Genomic DNA, 24,697 nt, shown 5'->3' with positions numbered 1-24,697 from the left:
TTATATATATTGTATCATATATATAGTGCATTTATCAACTCCATATGAAGAATTAAAACCTCACAAGAGTATACTTCTATTTCTCTCTACTCAGCCTTTGTCATACATTTCTTTTTTACATGTTACAAATTCCACAATGTACTGTTTTATTTTTGTTTTAAAAATCAATAATCTTGTAAAGCAATTTTAAAAATAAGGAAATAATCTTGTATATTTATCAATGTAGTCGCCATTTCCAATGCTTTTATTACTTTATGTAAAGTCCTGTTTCCATCTAATATGATTTCCTTTCTCCCTGAAGGACTTCCTTTAGCATTTCTTATAATATAGGTCTGCTGGTAATTAATTATTTCAGCTTCTGTATTTCTGAAAGTCCTTATTTTACCTTCAATTTTGAAAGATATTTTACTGAACATAAATTCAAAGTTGACAGCTAAATTCTAAGTTATTTTGTTTGTTTGTTTTTTATTATTTAAAGATGATATGCTTCCATTTTCTCAATTACATTCTCCAGTGAAAAACCTACTGTTATCTTTGTTCTTCTATATGTAATGTGGCTTGTTTTTTCTTGGCTCCTTTAAGATTTTCTCTTTATTAGTGGTTTTAAGCAATTTGATGTGCCTTGGTGTAATTTTCTTCATTTTCCTTATGCTTGGGGTTATCTGAACTTCCTGCATTTGTGGGTTCATAGTTTTCATCAACTTTGGAAAATTTTAATAATTATGTCTTCAAGTATACTTTCTGTGTCCCCCTCTTTGTGGACTCTAGTTACATGTATGTTAGGCTATACAAAGTTGTCCCATAGCTGATTCTTTTTCTCATTGTCTTGTGTCTTGGATATTTCCTATTGTTATGTCTTCAAATTCACTAATCATTTCTTTTGCAATGTCTAATCACATTAATTTCATTCAGTTTGTTTATCAGTTCAGACATTGTAGTTTTCATCTCTAGAAGTTATATTTGGATATTTTTTGTATCTTCCATGTTTCTATTTAACTTTTTGAGTATATGGAATAAAGTTATTTGAACTTGCTTATGTCATTTTTGGTTAATTCCATTATTTGTTAGTTCTGGGTTGGTTGCAATTGGTTGATTTTTCTCAATATAGACTGTATTTTCCTGCTTTTTTATCTGCCTCACAATATTTTATTGGATGCCACACATTGTGAATTTTACCTTCTTAGACGTTAGATTTTTGTATTCCCACAAACATCCTTGAGCTTTGTTTGGGGATGCAGTTAAGTTACTTGTAAACAGCTTGATCCTGTCAGGCTCTGCCTTTAACCTTTATTAGACATGATCAGAGCCATATTTAGTCTAATGATAATTACTTCCTAACACTCAGGCAAGAACTTTCTTAGTAATCTAACCCATTGCCCCATGATTTATGAAATTTTCCACTCCAGGTTGTGGGAATAGGCACTATTCCTGGCCCTGTGTTCTCTTTAATCCTTTCAAGTGGCTCTTTTCTCAGCCATGGGTAAGATTTCTCACACATACATGGTGTTGATCAATACTTCACTAAATATTCTATAGATCTCTGGATTTCTCTCTATGAGCCAAGCTCTCACATCTTCAGTACTTTCTCCTGAAAACTAGTTGCCTTTGTCTCTCCAGACTCTCAGCTCCAACTTCTCAACTCAGGCAGTCTTCTAGGTTCTACATGGGTTTTCCCCTTTTGCACTGCAGCCAGGAGACCCTCAGGGATAATCATAGAGTTCATATCATTTGTTTCCCATCTCTCAGGGATCATTGTCCTCCATTGCCTCATACCCAGTAGCTTGAAAACCAGTTTCCTGTATTTTGTCCATTTGTTGTATTTCAAGTGGGATGGTATATATCCATCATCTGTAACTCCATCTTGGTCAGAAGTATCTCTGAATAACCTTATTTGAATCATTTGTGAGAGCCCTAATACTACTACTATTTTGAGTTCACTATGTGCTAATTTTTTGACATGCTCCTTTCCACTTATTCTATTTAAATTTTCAGTGACTCAGTTAGATACTATTACTATAAGTATTTTATAAATGGGGAAACAGAGTTCAAGAGAATTTTTCTTCATCATCCAGCTATTAAATGCTGAAGCCATATTTCAAACCTGGACAGTTTGATTCGAGTTGATATCCATACCTGTATATATAACACATTATAAGACTAACCACAAACTACAACATTTTTAATCATTATATGAGAGACTTATATATCTATTTTTCAATCTTTGGCTGTGTGATGATTAATTTTGTGTGTCAACTTAACAGAGCTAGGGTGCTCAGAAAGATGGTAAAACATTATCTCTGGATGTACCTGTGAGGGTTTTTCAGGAAGAGATTAGTATTTGAATTGGTCAACAGAGTAAAGCAGATGGCCCTCCCCAGTATGGGTGGACATCTCTTGAGCAAGCAGCTAAATAAAACAAAAAGGTAGAGGAAGGGTGAAATCCTCTCTCTGCTTGAGCTGAGACATCTACTACCTTCTATCTCAGACATCAGCACTCCTGATTCTGAGGCTTTCACACTCTGATCAGAACGTACAACACCAGCCCCCACCCCCACCCCTAATTAAAAGGCTTTCAAACTCAGACTGAATTATACTACCAGCTTTCCTGGTTCTCAAGCTTGCAGATGGCAGATCATGGGACTTCTCAGCCTCCAAAACTGCATGATCCAAGCCAATTCCTATAATATATTATTGTACATATATTATTTCTGGAGATAAATATGGGAGAGGGGAAGGGAGAAAAAATCTTATTGGTTCTTTCTCTGGAGGACCCTGACTGATACAAGCTATTACTTAAATAGAAATATAGTTCATGGGGTGCCTGGGTGGCTCAGTTAGTTAAGCATCTGCCTTCGGCTCAGGTCATGATCCCAGGGTCCTGGGATCGAGCCCCGCATTGGGCTCCCTGCTCAGTGGAGAGTCTGCTTCTGGCTCTCCCTCTGCCTGCCGCTCTGCATACTTGTGCTCTCTATCTCTCTGTCAAATAAATTTAAAAAACCTTTAAAAAAAAAAAAAAGAAATATAGTTCATATCACCACCCAGCACAATACATACACACCCCTAACTATGTAACAAAACTAAAACCAAAATTTCATGGCAAAATATTTATTGTTATTATAGCTGCTGATCTCTTTTTTTTCTTTTATTATTAAGGCCTACATGAACTCTTAAATTAATTTTATGATTAATTAATAGGTTTGACTTTCAGTTAGAAAGACAAAATGATGTAATATTAATTGAATCATTTATTCTAAGACCTCCTTCTGAGATTGCAATCTTTTCCCCTGACTTTTGTTTTGATTTTATTTGATTGAAATTCTGCAGTAATCAAGTAGATCTAAGGGACAATTATAAGTTGGTCATATTTATTCTAAACCTTGAAGTTTTGAATTATTATTAATAGTATTGCTCTTATTGTCTTTATTTATTTTTCAGCTTAATGAATTTTACCACAAATTGGTACAAGTATACCTTTTTTTTTTTTGCACATTGCTTCACTGTGCTTCACAGATGGTACTTGAAATTTAAGAAGAGAATTTATCTTAAGTGTAAGAATATTAACTAATACTTTAACACTTCCCTTTTGATGTCTCACCTGATGTTTCTTACTGTTTTCTGCTCTTATTATCACCTGTGTGCTCTCTATTTTTCATATTTAAACTTCCAGGTAAATAATATTATTGGCTCAGAGCATCATGAATGTTCCTCTTGGTCACAGTTTTGTTCTACACTGTTTCATAGGTCAACTGGACCTCCAAGACCAATCAGCTATGACCATAGAAACAAGTTACAGAGACAAGAAGAATGACAAACTCCGTAACAACCCCATCCACAGAGGGGCCTATTTTTTTCTGACAAAAATTCAAAGCAAAATTGGCTTCCCTCCTTTTTATTTTAAATTACATTTCACTATAGGTAAATAGCATTGAATAAATTTTATGTAACCACTAGTCATTAGATTTCTTATTTCTTAATGTTAATATACTGTATTCCAAGATTAAAATAAATAAAAATGCAAACTTATTATTTAACAGAAAATATTTAATTAACATTATGTTTTATTTCCTGTTTGTTTGAATCAAGCAACTTTGAAGTTGGGAGAGTATACTGGAAATGCTTAAATCACTTAAAATAATTTAGACCTGCTATTAATTTTATATCACAAGTGAGCAGTTAATGCAGAGTTAGCAAGTTCATCACTGCTTTTTAATTAAACTTAAGTTGATTGTAAAGAGAGAATTATTGAGCATTTGAGAGATATATCTAATGGCTATATAATTAGATGAAAATTACATAAGAAAGGAATGCCCAATTTAATTTTTGGTATATTAGCTGTATAGGAAATATGGAGATACTTCATTCACATTTATCAAAATAGCCTACAGCAAGATAATTACAGATCACTTTTGAAAATAGTGGCATTTAATAGACATATTAATTGATATCAATCTCCCTTCAAATAGCCCATTAAGTGGAAAACTCTTACACAGAAAATACTTTATCTATAAAAATCAAAATGCATATCTTTTATTTGCAATGTTAATTGACTCTCACTCATATATTTTCATTTATTAAAGTTAAATAATGATTTTCTTTGCTTTCTTGATAATTAAATAGCCATAACAAAGATTCTCAATTAAATCATGATGGTAGCTAACACTCAATTTATAACAATAACGATGATATACCAGGTAATCAGAAACAACAAAATCTGAATTCATTATACTGAAATAAGAAAACTATATGACTAAGTTTTGAGGGTATTTAAGATTGGGTAAACTTCTAATAACAATTTTTAAAATAATCTCTTTTTGAGGAGGTTGCAATAATTTGATGGAAAATCATATCAGAACTTTTGTCTTATGAAAGTAACTGGCTGGCTGAGGACTGCTGTTAGGAAAAGTGAACATTTCCATTCAGTTCACACTACCTACTACATATAGATATTTTGGGTTTGGTTCTAAACCATCACAATAAAATGAACAACACAATAAAGTGAGTGAAAGGAACTTTTTGGTTTCTCAGTGCATATAAAAGTGGTTTACACTATACTGTAGGTCTATTAAGTGTGCAAGAGCTTTATAGCTAAAACAACAATGTATAAACCTAGGCAATTGCTTAAAATAAGACAACATTGGAGTATGCCACATTGATCGACTCTTCCTTTCATAAATGATTTCTCTGTAGCATGTGATGTTATTTGATTACATTTTACCCACAGTAGAACCTGTTTCAAAATTGGAGTCAATCCTATCAAATCCTGCCACTTCTTTATCAACTAAGTTTATGTAATATTCTAAATCCTTTGTTGCCATTCCTACAGTCTTCACAACATCTTCACTGGGGGCAGATTCCATCTCAAGAAACTACCCTCTTTGCTCATCCATAAAAAGCAGCTCCTCGTCTGTTAAAGTTTTATCATGAGATTGCAGCAATTCAGTCACATCTGTAGGCTCCACTTCTGATTCTAGTTCTCTTGCTATTTCTACCACATCTGCATGACTTCCTCCCTGAAGTCTTGCACCCCTCAAAGTCATAGTTGAGAGTTGGAATCGACTTCTTCCAAACTCCTGTTCATGTTGTTATTTTGACCTCTTCCCATAAACCACAAATGTTCCTCATGGCATCTAGAATGATGAATCCTTTCCGGGAAGTTTTCAATTTACTTTGCCAAGATCCATCAAAGGAATCACTACCTATAACAGCTATAGTCTTATGAGATGTATTTCTTAAATAATAAGAACTGAAAGTCAAAATGACTCCTTGATCCACAGGCTACAGAATGAATGTCATATTAGCAGCCATGAAAACAACATTAATTTCGTTGTACATCTCCATCAAAGCTCTTGGGTGACTAGGTGCATTGTCAATAAACAGTAATATTTTTAAAGTAATCTTTTTTTCTGAGCAGGTCTCAACAGTGGGCTTAAAATAGTCAGTAAACCATGTTATAAACAGACGTGCTGTCATCTGAGCTTTGTTTTTCCATTTATAGACACAGGCATGGTCAATTTAGCATAATTCTTAAGGACCCTAGAATTTTTGGAATGGTAAATGAGCACTGGCTTCAACTTCAAGTCACCAGCTACATTAGCCCCTTAGAGAATCAGCTTGTCCTTTGAAGCCAGGTTTTGACTTCTCTTCTCTAGCTGTGAAAGTCTTCTAGAAGGCTGTTTCATCGACATTGAAAATCTGTTTAGTGTTGTGGCCTTCATTAACTATCTTGGCTAGATCTTCTGGATAACTTGCTGCAGCATTTCCATCAGTTCTTGCTGCTTCACTTGCACTTTTATGTTTTCCTTAACCCTCATGAACCAACCTCTGCTGGTTTCAAACTTCTCTTCTGCAGCTTCCTCACCTGTCTCAGCCTTCAGAAAATTAAATAGAGTTAGGGTCTTGCTCTGGATCAGGCTTTGGTTTAAGGGAATCCTGTGGCTGGTTTAAGCTTCTCTTCAGACCACCCAAACTTTCTCCATACCAGCAGCAAAGCTGTTTCACTTTCTTATCATTTGTGTGTTCACTAGAGTAGCACTTTTTATTTCCTTCAGGAACTTCTCCTTTGCATTCACACCTTGGCTGTTTGGCACAAGAGGCCTACCTTTTGGCCTATTTTGGCTTCTAACATGCCTTTCTCACTAAGCTTAATCATTTCTAGTTTTTGATTCAAAGTGAGATACATACGGCTCTTCCTTCCACTTGAACACTTAGAGGCCACTGTAGGGTTATTAACTGGTCTAACTTCAACACTGTTGGGTCAGGGGATAGGGAGCCCCCAGGGAAGGGAAATATAGAGAACAGCCGTTTCATGGAGCTGTCAGAACACACATTTATCGATTAAATTTGCTGTCTTATATGGGCGTAAGTCATGGCGCCCCAAAACAATTAGAATAGTAACATCAGGTATCACTGATCAGAGAGGACCATAACAAATGTAATAACAATGAAAAAGCTTGAAATATTGCGAGAATTACCAAAATGTGACACGGAGACACAAAGTGAACAAATGCTGTTGGGAAAAAAAACGGTGCCAATAGCCTTGCTTGACACGGGGTTACCATAAACCTTCAATTTGTAAAAATGCAACACAGTGTACAAAACAGCAATATTAACTCTCGTCACCATGCTGTACCTGAGATCTCCAGGCTTACTCATCTTATAACTGAAAGTTTGTACCCATCTCCCCGCTTCCCCCACCCACCCCAGGCCATGATAACCACTATTCAACTCCCTGCTTCCGTGAGTTTAACTGTTTTAGATTCCACATATAAGTGAGATCATGTAGTACTTTTCTTTCTGTGTCTGGGTGATTTCACTTAGCATTATGTCTTCCAGAATCATCCATGTTCTCACAAATGAAAGAATTTCTTCCTTGTTTATGGCTGAATAGTATTCCATTGTGTACATATATACTACATTTCCTTTATCCATTCATCTGTTGATGGACACTTAGATTGTTTCCATATCTGAGCTACTATAAATAACACTGCAACAAACATGAGGCTGCAGATATCTCATGAAAATAGAGACCTTATTTCCTTTGGATATATACCCAGAAGTGGTATTACTGGGTCATCTGATAGTTCGGTTTTTAATTTTTTGAGGAGCATCCATAATGTTTCCATGATAGAGGTTATCACTGGACATTGCACCAACAGTACACAAGGCTTCCCTTTACTCGGCATCTCACCAACGCTCGTCTTTTCTCTTTTTGGTAATGGCTATCCTAACAAGGGTAAGGTGATATCACACTGTGGTTTTGATTTGCATTTCCCTGATGATGAGTGATGTCGAGCACCTTTTCATATACCTGTTGGCCATTTGCAGGTCTTCTTTGGAGAAATGTCTCTTCAGGTCCTTAGTCCTTTTTTTTTTTTTAGCTGAGATATTTATTTTTCTGCTGTCACATTGTTTGAATTCCTCTTTCTTAGTCTTTTCTACTCTACATGTAATACTGCATATAAAAGCTGAGTTTTTAAGTTTTAAGAATAAAATAAAAGGTTAAAATATTTTTTAAAACTCTCTTACTGGGGCGCCTTGGTGGCTCAGTCGGTTAAGCATCTGCCTTCGACTTAGGTCATGATCCCAGGGTCCTGGGATCGAGCCCTACATTGAGCTCCATGCTCAGCCAGGAGTCTGTTTCTCCCTTTCCCTCGGCTGCTCCCCCTGCTGTGCGCTCTCTCGCTTTCAAATAAATAAATAAAATCTTGGGCGCCTGGGTGGCTCAGTTGGTTAAGCGACTGCCTTCGGCTCAGGTCATGATCCTGGAGTCCCTGGATCGAGTCCCGCATCGGGCTCCCTGCTCGGCAGGGAGTCTGCTTCTCCCTCTGACCCTCCCCCCTCTCATGTGCTCTCTCTCTCTCTCTCATTCTCTCTGTCTCAAATAAATAAATAAAATCTTTAAAAAAAAAAACAAATAAATAAATAAAATCTTAAAAAAAAAAAAAAAAGCTCTCTTACTAAGAGCAGAAGATGAGGATAATTGATAGCTAGAGTTGTACTTCATCTTGAAAAACCACCCTCTATCCAACTCAGCATCAGGCTCCTTGGTGCTTGGCTTTTCTAGTATCCTATGAGGCCAAGTTAACACAAGCTTCCTCACAAAATCCTCACTACACCAGTAATGTAAGTGCATAGCTGTTCCTTCCAACTAAATGGTGTTAACACAATGAGATCCCCCTTTTTGATCAGGACAGTAACAAATATTTGTGTGATTCTAGGTAATGCCCAAGCATGATTATATGCAGTATACAAGACAATTCATATACTCTCAGTAGGAATGAAAATTGTTCCACTTTCCTGAACAGAAATTTTAATTGTAGTAAGTTATCCAAAAATTATAACTAAGATTAGGTGGAAAGATTGAGTGAAGAAATCTTTCAGAGATTTGTATATAAAATCCCCATAATAAAAGATTGGTAAAATAAATTGTCATGTGATAGATTTCTATAGATTCAGTAAAAGTAGTGTTATAAAATAATTTTATTGGTCTAGAAATATGAAAATGAAGTATTAAATGAACAAAAGATGTAACATAACAAAAAATTATAATAATATGTATGGTTCCCTTAATTAGAAATAAAATGTGTAGCTTAAATATCTATATGCAAATACATAATCTAGATAAGTACTCAGACCAACATATTCAAAGTAGTCATCTCTTGGTGAAATTGTGGGTGATTACATTTCTTTATTTTCTTCATGTCTAAATTTCTAAATTTCTTCTCTAAACATGTTTAACTTGTATAATCAGAACAAATTAAAGTTTAGAAATATGAAAGCAATGATTGTCCCTGGGTGTTTAGGATTATGCTCTTCCCTTACTTCTCTATAATAAACAAGTATTACTTTTATAATCGAAAAATAAATTGTATTTTTAAAAGAACGGCATAATGGGCGCCTGGGTGGCTCAGTCGTTAAGCGTCTGCCTTCGGCTCAGGTCATGATCCCAGGGTCCTGGGATCGAGCCCCACATCGGGCTCCCTGCTCGGCGGGAAGCCTGCTTCTCCCTCTCCCACTCCCCCTGCTTGTGTTCCTGCTCTTGCTATCTCTCTCTCTGTCAAAAAAAAAAAAAAAGATTAAAAAAAAAAAAAAAAAAAAAAAAAGAACGGCATAAGTATAATGTAAAATGAGGGAATAAGTTTGATTCCACAAGAGACTTTATCAGGATTATAATACACTGTTGAGAGATCCTGCATGAGCCATTCCAATGTTAAACATACCACTGTAGAAACAATTTTCCGCCCAAAATTAGTACAATATAAGCTGGTTCAGTGGCAAGGATTTCCAATTACAAATTGATCTTCATTGCCTTTGTAATATACAAAGGTAATTTTCCTCTTCGGATATGAAAAACAAATCCTGAGCTATGTTACAGTAAACCCACCAGTGCTAGGATAACTGCCAGGAATTGCCATTTGCCATCCTCACTGGATAAATCATTCTCTCTAGAAAGCCAGAAGTTGGGTAGTAATTCAAATATTGTCAATATATGTAACTATATTGTTGCTAACATCATCAACAGAGAGTATGTTTGCTATATGGCAATATGTAATGTGAAAGCATTCATTTAACAAGCAAGAAAAATACTTGTTTTGGATGACTACACAAGTACTTTTAGTGTTATAAGACCAATCAAGGCTTTCTAACAGACAGACTTTCTAGAACTTCCAGTCCCTTACCATGGTTTTAATACAGGGTATTACTTATTCACTTATTTATGTTTCTTTATATAGGAGTCAAAAAAAAAATCTAACATTGTGTCTGTACTAAATACATCTAGTTTTTCTCCACAGAATCTCACAAATTTATCCCCCTACATGTTTATTCTTTTTCAGGCTCCAAGTTTCATGGATCCAATTCATCCCCAGTCATTTCGATGTCAGGGTTAGATTAATTCTCAATTAAAGGGTATTTCTCAGTAGACTGATGTCATGGGTTTGATTCTCCAAAGTCAGTTAGTACTGCTTGATTTGAGGCTAATAGACTGGTCTTATAATCGTGGCCATCCATTTCACAAATGGTGACAGTGACAAAGTGACTAAGAAAAAGGGTATTGACAAATCAAAACTAGCTTTTCCCAACTTACTGAAAATAAAAAGCAGCACAACACCTTGAACATGGCAGTCATTCATTCATTCAACAAACACTGAGACCTAGCATGTACCAAGCACTCTTAGAAGTTCTAGAAATACACAAGTAAATATAACAATGTCACTGCCTTCATGGAGCTCTTATTTTGGAATTGGCTCTAAATGTTGTAGATCAGATTGTCAGAATCCTTAACCCCTACCCCAAGGCAAGAATTCTCTAACTGCTCAATTAATTCTTAGTGGATTTTTCAAATACCTCAGGGGCACCCAAAAGAGACATGATGAGGGTCCCCATACCCCCTCCTCTCCATTCTCCAGCATCCAAACATCTAAAAACTACCTGTTTCAAGCAGGGGAACAACTTCATTTTAAGTTCAACATATCAGAGTTCTGCATAAGATTTCATTTGCCAATTAGATTCCATTTGAAGGGAAAAAAAACAAAGGACATCGATAGGGGAAAAAAAAGCAAAGACCCCAATGACTAAGATATCCTAATGGCCCTCCAAAGAATCAGATGTCACTCAGGCCACAGTCTCACTGCTTTCTGAGCTGCAGAACTTCCTAGAGGATGTAGCCCTGTGTCTGCACAGACAATAGGAACTTCTAAAAACTAGAGACTCACTGATTCTAACACATGTCAGCGTAGTGCCCAGGCACCTAGTGCATTCATAAAGTTGACCCACTTTGACCCACACAAAACGGCTCCCTGACTTCTAATTCTACTCACTTCTATAATGTAGAGAAGTTTGTCACTGCTATCATTATTCATTTTGCTTCCAAACTAAACATCTTTCCTTTTTTTTTATCATGTTGTTTTTTTCATCATGATAAGCATACTCTTTAATCCCCATCCCCTCCACACTGACCATCTCTTCTGCACTGCTTCAACTCATATCACCCTCATCTCTTTTTCCAACCACTAACATGAATAGATTCATGAAGATGCAATCTGATAGCACACTTCTCATCCTTCTCCAGGTATCTCTGATGCTGTGCTCAACACTTATGCAGGAACAACCTGGGATGCACCTTCCTACCCCTTGTTACTTCAGACAGGGGTTTTGAGATACTCATTAAGATTTTCAAAAGGCCCCAAAAAACCAGCTGTCCTGTATCCTTAGCAAAGTTGGTTACACATCCTTGTATTAACAGTCCATCTTCCCCTGTTCTGCTACCTCGATTCCTCATACCTGTTCTCTGGGACCACATTCTTAAATTAACAATGTGCAAATAAGCCTTTGACTTTGGCTTTGATTTGGGGGAAGGGTGGCTTCTCTGTTGTCTTAGAAGGCAGCTTGAAAAGTGACGTCAGCAAGATGGCATTCTAGGAGGTCTCGATGCTTCCCCACGCCCACCCCCACCCCCACTGCAAAAACAATGATTAAACAACTACCGACCAGTGAAAATAGCTATGGGAGAACTCTGGAGTAGGAAGAAGAGGCAGCAACAACTGGATATGAAAAAGCCTAGGAAGCATTTTACCTGCATCACCCCATCTCCTAGTCTAACACATATCTTCTCCCCTCCATGGGGGATAAAGAAAGTGAGACCCCCAAAAGACTCCACCACCACGGGCCCAAGCAGCCCTCACCATGGCTCTGGACACCCACAGTCTTGGCCACCTAGGAACCCAGCAGTGTTTGCTGACACTGACATCGCTGACAGAGCTACCTGGATTCTACCCTGCTGTGCCACTCCCCCAAAGCCAGAGATGACGCACTTCACCCAGCTGGTGCCCTTGCATCCACCTGCAGGACAAGGTGTTTCCTACTGAAGCCCTTCCTTTAAGGCAAAAAGAGGTGACTGCTCCTTAAATGCACACAGTATAGAAGTTCTTCAAAAAATTAAAAATAGAAAGGCGATATGATCCAGCATCCCACTTGTGGGTATTTATCCAAAGGTACCAAAATCAGGATATTGAAAAGATAACTGCACCCCCATGTTCATTATAACATTATTCACAATAAATGACTTATGGAAACAACCTAAATGTTCATCACTGGATGAAGAGATAAAGAAAATGTGGTATAGACATACAATGGAATATCATTCAGCTTTTAAAATGAAGGAAATCTGCCATTTGTTACAGTATGGATGAACCTTGAAGCATTATGCTAAGTGAAATAAGCCAGACTCAGAATGACAATACTGCATAATCTCACTCATATGTGGAATCTAAAAAAGCCAAATTTATAGAAGCAGAGAGCAGACTGACGGTTACCAGGGGCTGGTGGGAAGGAGAAAAGGGGAGATGTTGGTCAAAGGGTACAAACTTTCAGTTATAAGATGAGGAAGTTCTTGGGATCTAATGTACAGCATGGTGACTATAATTAACAATACTGTACTCTATACTTGAACCTTGCTAATAGGGTAGATCTCCAATGATCTCATCACACACACAAAAAAGAAGATGTAACTGAGATGATGAATATGGTTAATTAGCTTGATTGTGATGATTATTTCACAATGTATACATATATAAATTACCAAGTTATTCCCCATAAATATATACAATTTTTAATTGCCAATTATACCTCAATAAAGCTGGAAAGAAAAAAAAAAGATGATGTAGAAAATATAAGTAGAATAGCAGCGATTAAGAATATATGTGGAATTTAAGAAAAAAAACAGATGAACATATGGGAGGGGGAGGGAAAAAAAGAAAAAAAGATGATGTAGAGAATATAAGTAGCACCAGGTTTCAACCTTAGTTTACAACTAGTTAGCTGCAGGACTTTGCACAAGGCTCATAATCCAGGCACCTTTTAAGAAGTATGAGGAATAGAGGTGCCTGGGTGGCTCAGTTGGTTAAGTGTCTGACTCTTGATTTCAGCTCAGGTCATGAACTCCGGGTCATGAGATTGAGCCCCGAGTCGGGCTCCTTGTTCAGCAGGGAGCCTACTTGAGATTCTCTCTCTCTCCCTTTTCCCCTCCCCACTGCTCACAAAGTCTCTCTCCCTCTTAAAAAAAAAAAAAAAAAAAGTATGAAAAATAAATAAGGTAATATAGTTGTTAGCTTCCAGACACTCAGACTCCCCTCCCAACCCACAGCCATTTTCAGCACCTTGTAGACTCCCAGAAGATAAGTAGTAATTCAATAAAGGAGAAATCAAAACATACAAAATATTCTCTTATAAACGGTGTTTCCTCTTTTTTCCCCAGAAGTTTACTTGTTTATTTTAGAGGCTTTTCCCCTTTAGAATTAGATATTCTAATATCTAAAACCTTTCAGATAATGTTAGTTCCAAGTAGTTACTATTTTAAGAACCTTTTAGATTCTGCAATTCGGGTCCTTTTAATTTTTCAATGAAATTACCAGGGCTTGGTAGTAACCTTTTCAAGAAGATAGGTAAAGCAAGAAGTGAATAGAAAGAAGTCAGCAGGAAAATAGAAGGGTTGCTGAGAGTCACTGAGGTCCCAGCTGCTACTAGGTTGCTGGTGAATTCTGGTAAATTCAATCAATAAAGTTCTAAGAATGTGCCTTCTCTGATCCTACCAAAGCACACTTCACTGGCTTCCTATTCTTAACCAGATCATAAGTAGCTCTTAGCACACTGAAATTTCATTGTTTATTTCCTTGTCCATATCATTCATGAGAAAACTCTGTAAAACATAGGGACCTTCTGCCCGGAATGGGGGCGTTCAGATATCCAATATTTTGCATATACTTTCAGGAAGTTCATTTTCCTAGATTAAGAATCTCTGTATTTGACTCTGAGCATCTTGACAGAAGTGTTCAAATCATGTTAAACTCCCTGTCTCCAATGCCCAATTCCTAATACATAGAATCTATTCAGAAGTATTACTAGGAAAATTAATGAAGAAATGTTTTTCAACTTGGGAAAAGAACTGAATAAATCATACAAGGGCTAAGGTTTGGCAGAGCAGGAATCATGAATAAACAAAGGGATGAGGAGGTGTCAAGATGAAATGGTTTAATATGATTTCACTTATATGTGGAATTTAAGAAACAAAACAGATGAACATATGGGAGGGGGAGGGAAAAAAAAGAAAAAAAAAAGAGAGGAAAATGAACCATAAGAGACTCAACAATAGAGAATAAACTGAGGGTTGATGGAGGGAGGTAGGTGGGGGATGCGTTAGATAGATGATGGGCATTAGGAGGGCATTTGTTAGGATGAGCACTGGGGGTTGTAGAATGAATCACTGAATTCTGCTCCTGAAACCAATATTGCACTGTATGATAACTAACTAGAATTTAAATAAAAATTTGAAAAGAAAAAAAAGACAAAATCATTTAGGTTGTGTGAAAAGGTAGAAAAATGACATAAAGGTAAAGAAGACTGATGGTCTGAGAAGATTATGAGCATGCTCAGTATACAAGGAAGAGAATGGAAAAAGAAATGGGAATCTTGTAGTCAAAGAAAGCAATCTAACAGTGAAGATATTTTGAATTATTGTCATATGACTCTCAGCAAGAGAAATAAATTCTTCGTACAGTGACAAGTCTCTGTGTACAAACAGAAATGTAGACTGGAAAAACTACTAACGACTCAATATATAATGAGTAGAAAAGCAGATCTCATTTAACCTATGAAGGAGAGATTTGAGATTTTTAAAAAAAAAGGGAAGCAGATTAAAATTTTACCATCCTATGATGATGGTTTGTCAAGTTGTCCCTACTGAGGTTCGATCTTAATTGTTTTCTGCAGCCTAGAAAGCTGCTACCAGGAAAATAATTGTGTGGTGGATTTTGTTCTTGTGAAATAATTATTTAGCTCTCCAAAACATGGGAAGCCAAGAAAACACTGGATATAACCATCCATCCACCCATCCACCCACCCATCCATCCATCTACCCATCCTCTCATTCATTGAATAAGTGTTGTTTACCAATAGATCCCAGAGACCGGTACACAGAATTTGCTTGATGAATCAAACACTTATGAACTGAGCACTGCACTGATGGTAAGTTTACAAAGATGAACAAGACACCATCACAGCTTTGAAGAGCTCACAATTTAGGAGAGAGTTGGAAATGTAAAGGAATAGCTATAATGCATTCTGAAGATGGATATGTAGCTGGGGGTGTATAACTCTACCTTTTTAAAAACTACTTTATTAAGATTATGTAAATTCAGATTAATTGGGGGCAGATGTGGAGAGAGATTAGCAAGAATTGTAGGCATTTGTAAACAACATATTAACCAAGTTAGATCAAGTTTTAAAAGTCATTTTTACACTTATGTGCAGTTGAAAGACTCTTTATCATAAAACTGATCATCTTAACCATCAGGACTTAACTCTGGCTTTTTCCATTGGGGCTGAACAGGTTACAAAGACTTCATTTCTGAGCAAGACATGCTGTGATGTGTCTTGAGTCAGCACTGCAAATGCTAGTCAAGGTTTCGTATCAACAGTCCTCCTCACCCAGCATCTGTGAGTGACTGAGAGTAAGCCTTTTAACAACTTGCAAGGAATCATTTTTAAAAAGAAAAACAGTAAAAGGGAAAAAAAGAATAAAAATTAAATAAATTTATGACCTTGGCTTTCCAACTTTTATCTGTGCACTTCTTGTTCAAATCATGTCCCCTGGGTCCCTCTCTGCACAAAGGGGAACGTTCCTCTCCTCTGTATGACTAGGATGCCTGCATTTCTCTCTACTCCAGCCCCAGTAGGATGTCGACTTGTGATCAACAGAGAGAATAGATCATGGAGAAATGGGCTATTTTTCTACATGGCATGTTTCCCTGTGACTGCCTTTTTCCTGGTCTGGAAGAAAAGTTTCCATGACAACCAAGTAGCTAACATTCACTCCCCACCAGCTGACTTGCTTGCCTCCCAAATGATCAGCTGGATATTGTGTTAAAATTATTTTACAGATACTGGCTAATCTGCAGGGATTATTTGTCTTTTTATTTTTGAGAAACTGGCTCCTTGGTGAAACTTTTTAAGTGGACCTAACTTCCTTTTCTGATGCTTTAAGAGCATAATCTCAACCTAACAGAACAAGCTTAAGCCAACATTAGACAGTCACCTCCTGGGACATAAAATATGAATGTGAACCATCCTTCCCCATGAAGGGCACATAAGTGCTTTGAGCAAGAACTAAGCTTTATTTTTCTTTCCCTCCTCATGTACCTAACACATGGTCTAGCAGGTGGTATACATAAAATAAATGTTGAACATCCCAACACCCGAGCTTCTCCAAACAGAGTATTGATGTTTAGGTTGATGGGCTGAGGCAGAATCAACCTCCTAGTAATGTAATAATCTTACTTTTTTAAATGTCTGCCTATAAAAAGAGTGAGAAATTTGCAGTAGAACATTAGCACATACCAATTGTTAAGCCTGTGCATGTAAGAAAGACTGGAAGGAAATATACCAAAATATTTACAGTTATGTTTTGTAGGTGAAAATATGAGAGTATGTCTTCTGATTTTTCTCGATTTAATTTTTTTTCTTTTTTGTTAACTAAACAAAGTTTTTTGTTGAGTATCGTCTTGGTCCTTTCAGGCTGCTATAACAAGATACCATAGACTGGGTGGTTTATTTTTTGTTTTTCTGACTTGGTAGTTTATCAACAAGAAACATTTATTTCTCATAGTTCTGGAAGCTGGGAAGTCCAAGATCACTGCACCAGCATGGTCATATTTTGGGCCCTCCTCCTGGCTCATACCTTCTTGCTGGGTCCTCACATGGTAGGAGGTGTGAGGGATCTCCGTGAGGTCTCTTCTGTAAGAACATTAATCACATTCAAGAGGGCTCCTCTCTGATGACCTAAGCACCTCCCCAGGCCCTACCTTATAATACCATCACATCAGGCATTGGGATGTCATCATATGAATTTTGGAAAGACACAAACATTCAGATCACATAGCAAGAATCTACAACGTCCAAGGCACTGTATTACCCTCCCCCAGGATAAGAAAGATTAACACATCTCTCATATTCAGAGCCATAAAGACATTGAACTTGATGCTAAAGGAAAGGAGGTTTGTACACATTTGTATTTTATCGTTATCTCTGTGCCTACGATGTGGAAAGTGGAGTCAGGGAAGGGGATGGAAGACAGGAAGATCAGTGAAGAGTATGCTGAAGTGCTTTTGGTAGGAGGGGATGTTAGCCTGAACCAAACTGGGATAGAATGAGTGAAGAGCAAAGAAAAATCAAGACATTTTGGAGGCAGAATTGGTAACAACTTGGAGAGTCACTGAATGGGGGGTTAACAGAAAGAAAGGGATCAAGGGAAACCTCAAATTTCTGACTTAAAGAAATGGGCAGAGAAGGCAAAATATGACAGTCAGAGCAGGATGCTTTAGTGATTTCTAGATAAGGTGAATCTGACTGTTTGTGGGACACCCAAATAGATATATAAAGTTAGCAGCTCAGTGTGGGGCTAGGACAGTGTGTGCGTGGACCCGTGAGTAACAGAGAAATGCTTAGGGTACTGGCCCGGCCGTAACCAGAATTTGTAACAGTCTTTCGGATCTCAACGGCACAATATTATTCAGCAGTTATGAGATAGCATGGCGTATTTAGAGAGAACAAAGCTTTAAAGTCAGGCACACCTCAGCTTTGATCTCCGCTCCCTGCTTTCTTGCTACAAAGACCTGGGCAGGTTCTGTATCTGAGCCTCTCTCTCTCCCCATGAGAAATGGGACTGCTCATCACACTCTACAAGGCTGTCATAAAGGTCACAGGAGATGATGCACGTAAAGACATTTGGCACAGAGCAGACCTTAGTGAGTCTTTAGTTCCCCAACCCAAATAGCTTCTGGTGATCTTTGCGGTGTCCCTCCCCCGCCTCCCAGTGCCTCCTGACTCCAGTTTCCATTTTAAACTCCTACGGCTAACAGAAAGCATGGTTTCAATTACCTGATAAAGATAAGATCCTGCCCCCACCCTCCCTTTCTTTGTAAGGTCTGGCCCTGCAGGTGTTTGGAAGCCTCCCCCGGCCTTGTCTACATCTAATTTACTTCCTTTCAGTTGAATGTTATCACAAGTCATGAATTATTCTCACTTCATGTTTACTGCAAACAGATAACCATTATCTCCAATGCGCCTGCTTGGTTTTATCTTAGTGGCTTCACATTTTGCAACTTTTTAATTATTTCATTTTATTTCTCCACATTACGTTGTTTCTCTTCTGCACTGACACTTGGATTAAGAGAGGAAAACAAATTTGTAATTTAATATGCCTTTTCAAACATATTACCGCTGGAAACAAGCTGAGGCCGTAAAGTGTGTTCTGATTGTAAAGTTCAATGACCATATCAAGATTCTTTGGCTGGTAAAGGAGAAGTCTTTCAGATTCTCCTTTACAGGGAGCTGAGTACATTTCAGCAAGGGATTGCAGTCAAGTGAAGCAAGGCTTGGTTGGTTTCAGAAGACAGGGCTCCTTCATTTGAGGGTTTACATAGGGGAGCGGGAGTAGATGGGATCAAAGAGTAGGTATCAGGCCATATCCAAAAAGGGGAATAATGGCCAAACTAGAGAAGAGAAAGCAGTTGCATAGGATGAGGGGGGAGAAAAAAGGAACCAATACTCTGGAATTAGGTAAACCTAAGAATACAGGGAGAGGGTTCAAGTCTGAAACTATGAACCTGGGGCAGGGATATTTAAGCTTTCAGGCATGATGGTCAAATATCTGCAAATAATACAACTCAAACTGCAATAGGTAAGGACAGACCCTTTTGTCCTCATCCTGAGGGGGTCTCTTTGATTCCCATCCAAGACAGTTATACTAGAGCCTATAAAAGATCCTGCATTCTGTCCCTACCCGCCTCGTGCGTCCCTTTACTCTCTCATCTCAACCCTCCACCTATGTGTCCACTTCTCATCCCCCACAACACACACCCAAACAACTTAGTTTCTCCTTTCTCTGTTCCTGATCGCCCCACCTGACTCCGTGTTCCACCTATGCTCTCCTGGGTTGCACAGCCCAGGTATCTCTGCCAGTTAAGAGGTCTGAAAGAAAATACACAGATCAAAACAACAAACTCCTCATTTTCCTTGTTAGCCACATCAATCAGCCCTGATCAATGGAACTGAGGAGAAAGGCAACCCGTGTTTTGGAAGCACCAGCTGAGTGCCCAGCACTGAAATACTTTACATGCCTTACCCCACTGAATCCTCCTGATGTTCCAGTTTTACATTTGGGGGAATTAAAACTCCCTCGGGTGACAAAGCTGGTGGATGGAAGAAAGACCTAGAACTTAGACACTGGCCATTCTGAGTCCAAATTCCATTTCTGACAAATCCTCATTTATCCATCCCACTTTGATGGTGCAATATTAATCATTTCTCCACAGTGAACTGTCGGCCCTCCGTTATCAGGTATTTCTCCCCTTGTGTCAATGTCTTCCCGGTCCAGCAGAAATACAACATGAACTCGGGAATCACATTAGAGAGCAAAGAGCTTCCAAGTCCTTTATTCACAACTCCAGGTCTCTGGTATGATTTGCATCTCTCATACCTACACTGAAATATAATGTATTTTGTGATGTTAATACTGGAGTGGCATTTAGAGACCCAAAACCTGACACTCAGCTTTAAAATCCTATCATGAGATAAATATCCTTCTTCTGTGCCAGAACGAAAAAAAATCAAAATGAAAAAGCAATACATTTAATAACCAACCAAATGAACAGGAATGACAGGCGCTGTGCTGGCTGGTTTGATGCCAAGTCACCTCTGCCCTGTCTGAGGCGGATCTACCGCTTCTGTCCTCGGCTGCTTATTCAGTCCACAGGCTTCACTTCCTGCTTGATATGCATCCCAGGAGCTGCCCGTGCCAGACATCCTGAAATAAATTACCAAATGGACTCCAGGCAAACTTCTCATTCTCGTTATGAATTTTGAGAAGTATAAAGAACTTCCCGTGGACCACAGCATAGACCTTTCAGGTATGCCGAGAAAAGGTCAGTTTTCCTCTTCTGGAGGATGTATCTCCAAGAGCAGTAGTAAGACCTCCTGTGTTTACAACTCCTTTTGCAACATGGTTCAGAGAAAAGATCCTGGGCTTTGGAGTCAGAGAGACTGAGTTCAACTCTGTGCTTTGCTACTATCCGCAACCTGATGCAATGTGCACTAATTTCACTGACCCTTGAGATCTTCCCATATAACGCAGATGAGCAATTATAGTAGAAAGAGCGTTGCAGTAATTTTGCAACGAGATAATGTCTAAAGATACCTTCATGGTACTGGGCATATAGTCCACTTACGAGAACTGTCAGCCCCTCCGCCCTTTGAAAAGAGGCAGCACCTTCATCTTCCCAACAATTTTATGGAATAGAAAAAAAGGATGCAACATGTTGCATATGTTGATGAAATTGATGTATGAAGAGGTAAAATAATATGCTAACTGCCCTTCAGAAAATGGAGGAAAAAATTCCAGTCTTGCCCGGTCAACCTAAAGAGTCTCCCCAGTGTCAGAATTTTTTTTCCTACTAATCTGACTTCAGAAGCAATTAATGGTACGATTACTGGGGTAGGAATCAGCTGCACGCCTTCCCTAGCTCCCAAGGGAGTTAGACAGCTATAAAGCTGAGCCATATTCTTTGTTTACCCAGAACACAGGACCGCTGGGGGACATTGCAAGGATCCTTCCCCACAGGGTGGGGGAAGAGGGGAAAGAGCCCTGACAGAGGAGTGAGAAGGCTTCCATTCTATACTGCTGCCCCTCCCCTTAACTCACCAACTCACGGAGTTTTCCGTCTTCTCTCTTCTTCTGCTTCTCAAATTTGCATCTGAAAAGGACGGCATGGGGTCAGTTCAGCTGGTCTCTGCATCATAATCATCTGGTGAACATTTGTTCCAATTAAAAGACTTTAATGTTTAGAGTAGTTTGGGGTTCACAGCAATACTGAGAGAAAATATAGAGCTTCCCACATGCCCCCTCCAGGTACACACATGCAGCCTCCCCCACACCCACAGCCGGCACCAGGGTGGTACATTTGTTACCAATGATGAACCAACACTGACACATTTTTGTCAACCAAAGTCCATAGTTTATATCAGAGTTCACTTGTGGTGTTGCACATTCTGTGGGTTTGGACAATGTATAATGGCATGTATCCACCATTATAATATCATATAGAACAGGTTCACTGCCCTAAAAATCCTCTGTGCTCTGCCTATTCATCCCTCCCCAACACTCCACCCCGGTCAACCACTAATCTTTTTTACCGTCTCCATTATTTTGCTTATTCCAGAATGTCACAGAATTGGAACCATATAGTATATAGCCTTTTCAGATTGGCTTCTTTCACTTACTAACATGCACTTAAGGTTCCTCCATGTCTTTTCATGGCTTAATAGCTTGTTTCTTTTTAGCCCTGAATCTATTATATGAATGTGCCAGCGTGGTGAACATTTTTTAAACAGAAAGCCCAGTTGAGATTTACTGCATCAGAGTTTTTACATGCATTTTAACCAGGTCCTTGAGGTGATTCTGATACACATCTGAGCTAGATGATTGGAAAGATTTCTCCTGGATTGAAAAAGTATATGCATTAATGCTCCCTAGATTTAAGTTGATTATTTTCCTTTGAGGGAAAATATTTCTTTCCTCTAAGATGAGCATGTCTGTGCTTCATCCCACATCCTCCACTCAGCCGATGAATCCCAGCCTGGAGAGAAAATAAGAGAATGTGGGCAGAGTGACTCCTCCCACCTGCTAGAGTTAAGTTTTGCTTTCAGTTCTTGATCACTTGCAAGGGAGGAAGGAGAGGAAGGTGTCAAGACAGAGTGGTGGAGAACAGAAAAAGTACTAAGCTATCTGATATCCTAATTTTTGCCACATGACAGGCACTCTAGAGAAACTGTCTCTTTAGCTTTCTTTTTTTTTTTTTTAAGATTTTATTCATTCATCTGACAGAGAGAGAGACAGCGAGAGAGGGAACACAAGCAGGGGGAGTGGGAGAGGGAGAAACAGGCTTCCCGCGGAGCAGAGAGCTCAATGCGGGGCTCGATCTCAGGACTCTGGGATCATGACCTGAGCCAAAGGCAGACACTTAACGACTGAGCCACCCAGGCATCCCTCTTTAGCTTTATTTCTATAGGAGGTAATATGTACCCATTTATAAGGAAACCAAGACCAGAGACTTTAGGTCACATTTGCATTGACAGATCAAGATTCAATCTAATGTCTGCCTGTATTCCTGTATTATTATTTTACCCGTTTCAATCTAGACTGTAAGATTTTTGAGGACAAGGACCACATGCGTCCATTTTAACCTTAGCACTTGACAGACACAAGGTACATAAGATTTATGAAATATGTCCTAAATGAATAACTGTTCAGAAGGAGAATACAGCTCCTCCTTGAATAGATTAACTATAATAGAAAGTAGAGTGAATTTAGTTAATATTCCTGGTATTTTATGTGACTCAATTTTTGACATTTTTTGATAGCACAGGCCTCAGACAGAGATCTCTCTTAAAGCTGTATATGATTCAGTAAAGCCTGTTAAACCCCAAATTCATAATCACACTGGGCCATGGTGGCTCATTTCCTTAGCTCAACTTGACACACCTTTTGATCAAGGAGAGCCAGGCTAATAGGGCCTGCAATTTATCATGCTTCTTGAAGAACCACGGATTCCGTTCTACTATGCCTCAAACACATTTATAGCTTCTTTAGACTAAGCATCAATTCCCTCAACATTAAAAAACAGCCAACAATGAATAAGGAAGAGGGTTTGCTCTAACTACATGGAGTGTGTTTCTTTATAAATCCTCTCCGAGGGCTCCTAATGACATATAACTCATATCGTAGTCATAGAATGAGCCACATTTGCCCCTGGGCCTTCTCAGTCTGGTAACATATTAGACATTTGGGATGCACTTTAATTCTCTCATACCATTCACTGCCTTATATTTCCAAAGAGCTAGTAGCTCAGTGAGAATGAGGTCAAGGTCCCAGGCTTGATTTCTCCTGGCACAAATGATTATATGTCTCTTGTTTAGACATATAAATATCACTGAATCTTGCCAGTTCTATTTTTTCTTCATGGACAAGTTCTAATAGAGAAAAGAAGGTCATTTCATCCTCTGGGTCTCAATGTCCTACTCTATAAAGTGAGAATATTAATAATAAATCCTTATTACCTGTCTTGTAATGTACAAGGAAGTATCTAAGAAAATAATTTATATGAATGTACTTCTTAAACATTATAGAAAGAAAAGAAGGAGGAAGGAGAGAGGGAGGAAGGGAGGGAGAGGGGGAGAAAAGTAAGGAGAAGCTTTGGTAAGATGGTATTAATAGAGTATCATAGTGGCCTTTCATTATTTTTCCCTACCCAAGGTCCATCTTCCATTTGCATTATAATAGTAACCCACTATTTATCTCCAAAACTCACATCCTCCCACTTTGTGCGTATACGGTTTGATACATCTCCTAGATCTAGGTCTGGATCTATGTCACAGGTCACACCAATCAATTTAGTTCCATTTCTTGGCCATGGCGATTATTTCAGAATTGGCACAGACCTACGTCAATCCAAAGTCAGTCTCAGAGCTTTTCCACAACAGTTGGCCCAGGGGCCTTCTCCACAGACTTGGAAAGTGAAAAAGTGAGTCTGCGGTGTCTTGGAACCACCCTGAGTTGAGAGCCTGCCTGAAAATGAAACCCAACAGAACTGCAGCATCTAGGGATGTAGAGAACTCGCCTGTGATGATACTGTTTAAGTTCCTAGATCTACCTATGCCTGAAGCTAATATTTTAAATCGTCAACCTATAAATTTCCTTCTTATTTGAAGCCAGTTTAGTGTTTGGTTTCAGTCACCAAGACTGGAAGTGTCCTGCTTGGCATGGGGACAGAAAGTAGGAAAAAGGTTCCAGCACCTCCGAACAGCTACCACACATTTGCCAGCCTATGCATGGAAAGAGAAAGGACAGAAGCAGCACACCGAACTCATTGAAATCTTGACTCTATTAACCACTGGTATTGTAACTAGGGCTGAGCACATATTAATTTCTCTGAGCTTTATCTTTGCAGCAAAATGGAGAGACAGTGAATACCCCCATGGGATTACCCAGAGGATTAAATGAAATATGTTAAAAGTGTGGCACATTGTGTGCGCTCCACACACTGTCTCCTACCTGCCTGACTACCTCTTGGAAACCCAGAGAGGAGAGGAA

The 24,697-nt window shown here is 38.5% G+C and overlaps 1 long non-coding RNA gene across 1 annotated transcript in view; it reads right to left on the bottom strand.

Moving 5' to 3' along the window:
• LOC116644564 overlaps positions 1-24,697 on the bottom strand; it is a 1,160,270-nt gene that overhangs the window by 994,909 nt on the left and 140,664 nt on the right. Inside the window, exon 2 of the long non-coding RNA XR_004301783.1 lies at positions 21,251-21,302. This is a non-coding gene — a long non-coding RNA (uncharacterized LOC116644564). The remainder of the gene's footprint in view (positions 1-21,250; positions 21,303-24,697) is intronic.

This window comes from Phoca vitulina, unplaced genomic scaffold, assembly GCF_004348235.1.
Source record: "Phoca vitulina isolate PV1807 unplaced genomic scaffold, GSC_HSeal_1.0 scaffold30, whole genome shotgun sequence".
Lineage (NCBI taxonomy): Eukaryota > Metazoa > Chordata > Mammalia > Carnivora > Phocidae > Phoca > Phoca vitulina.
The sequence above is the reverse complement of the archived record's forward strand: the minus strand, read 5'-3'. Positions and strand labels throughout refer to the sequence as shown.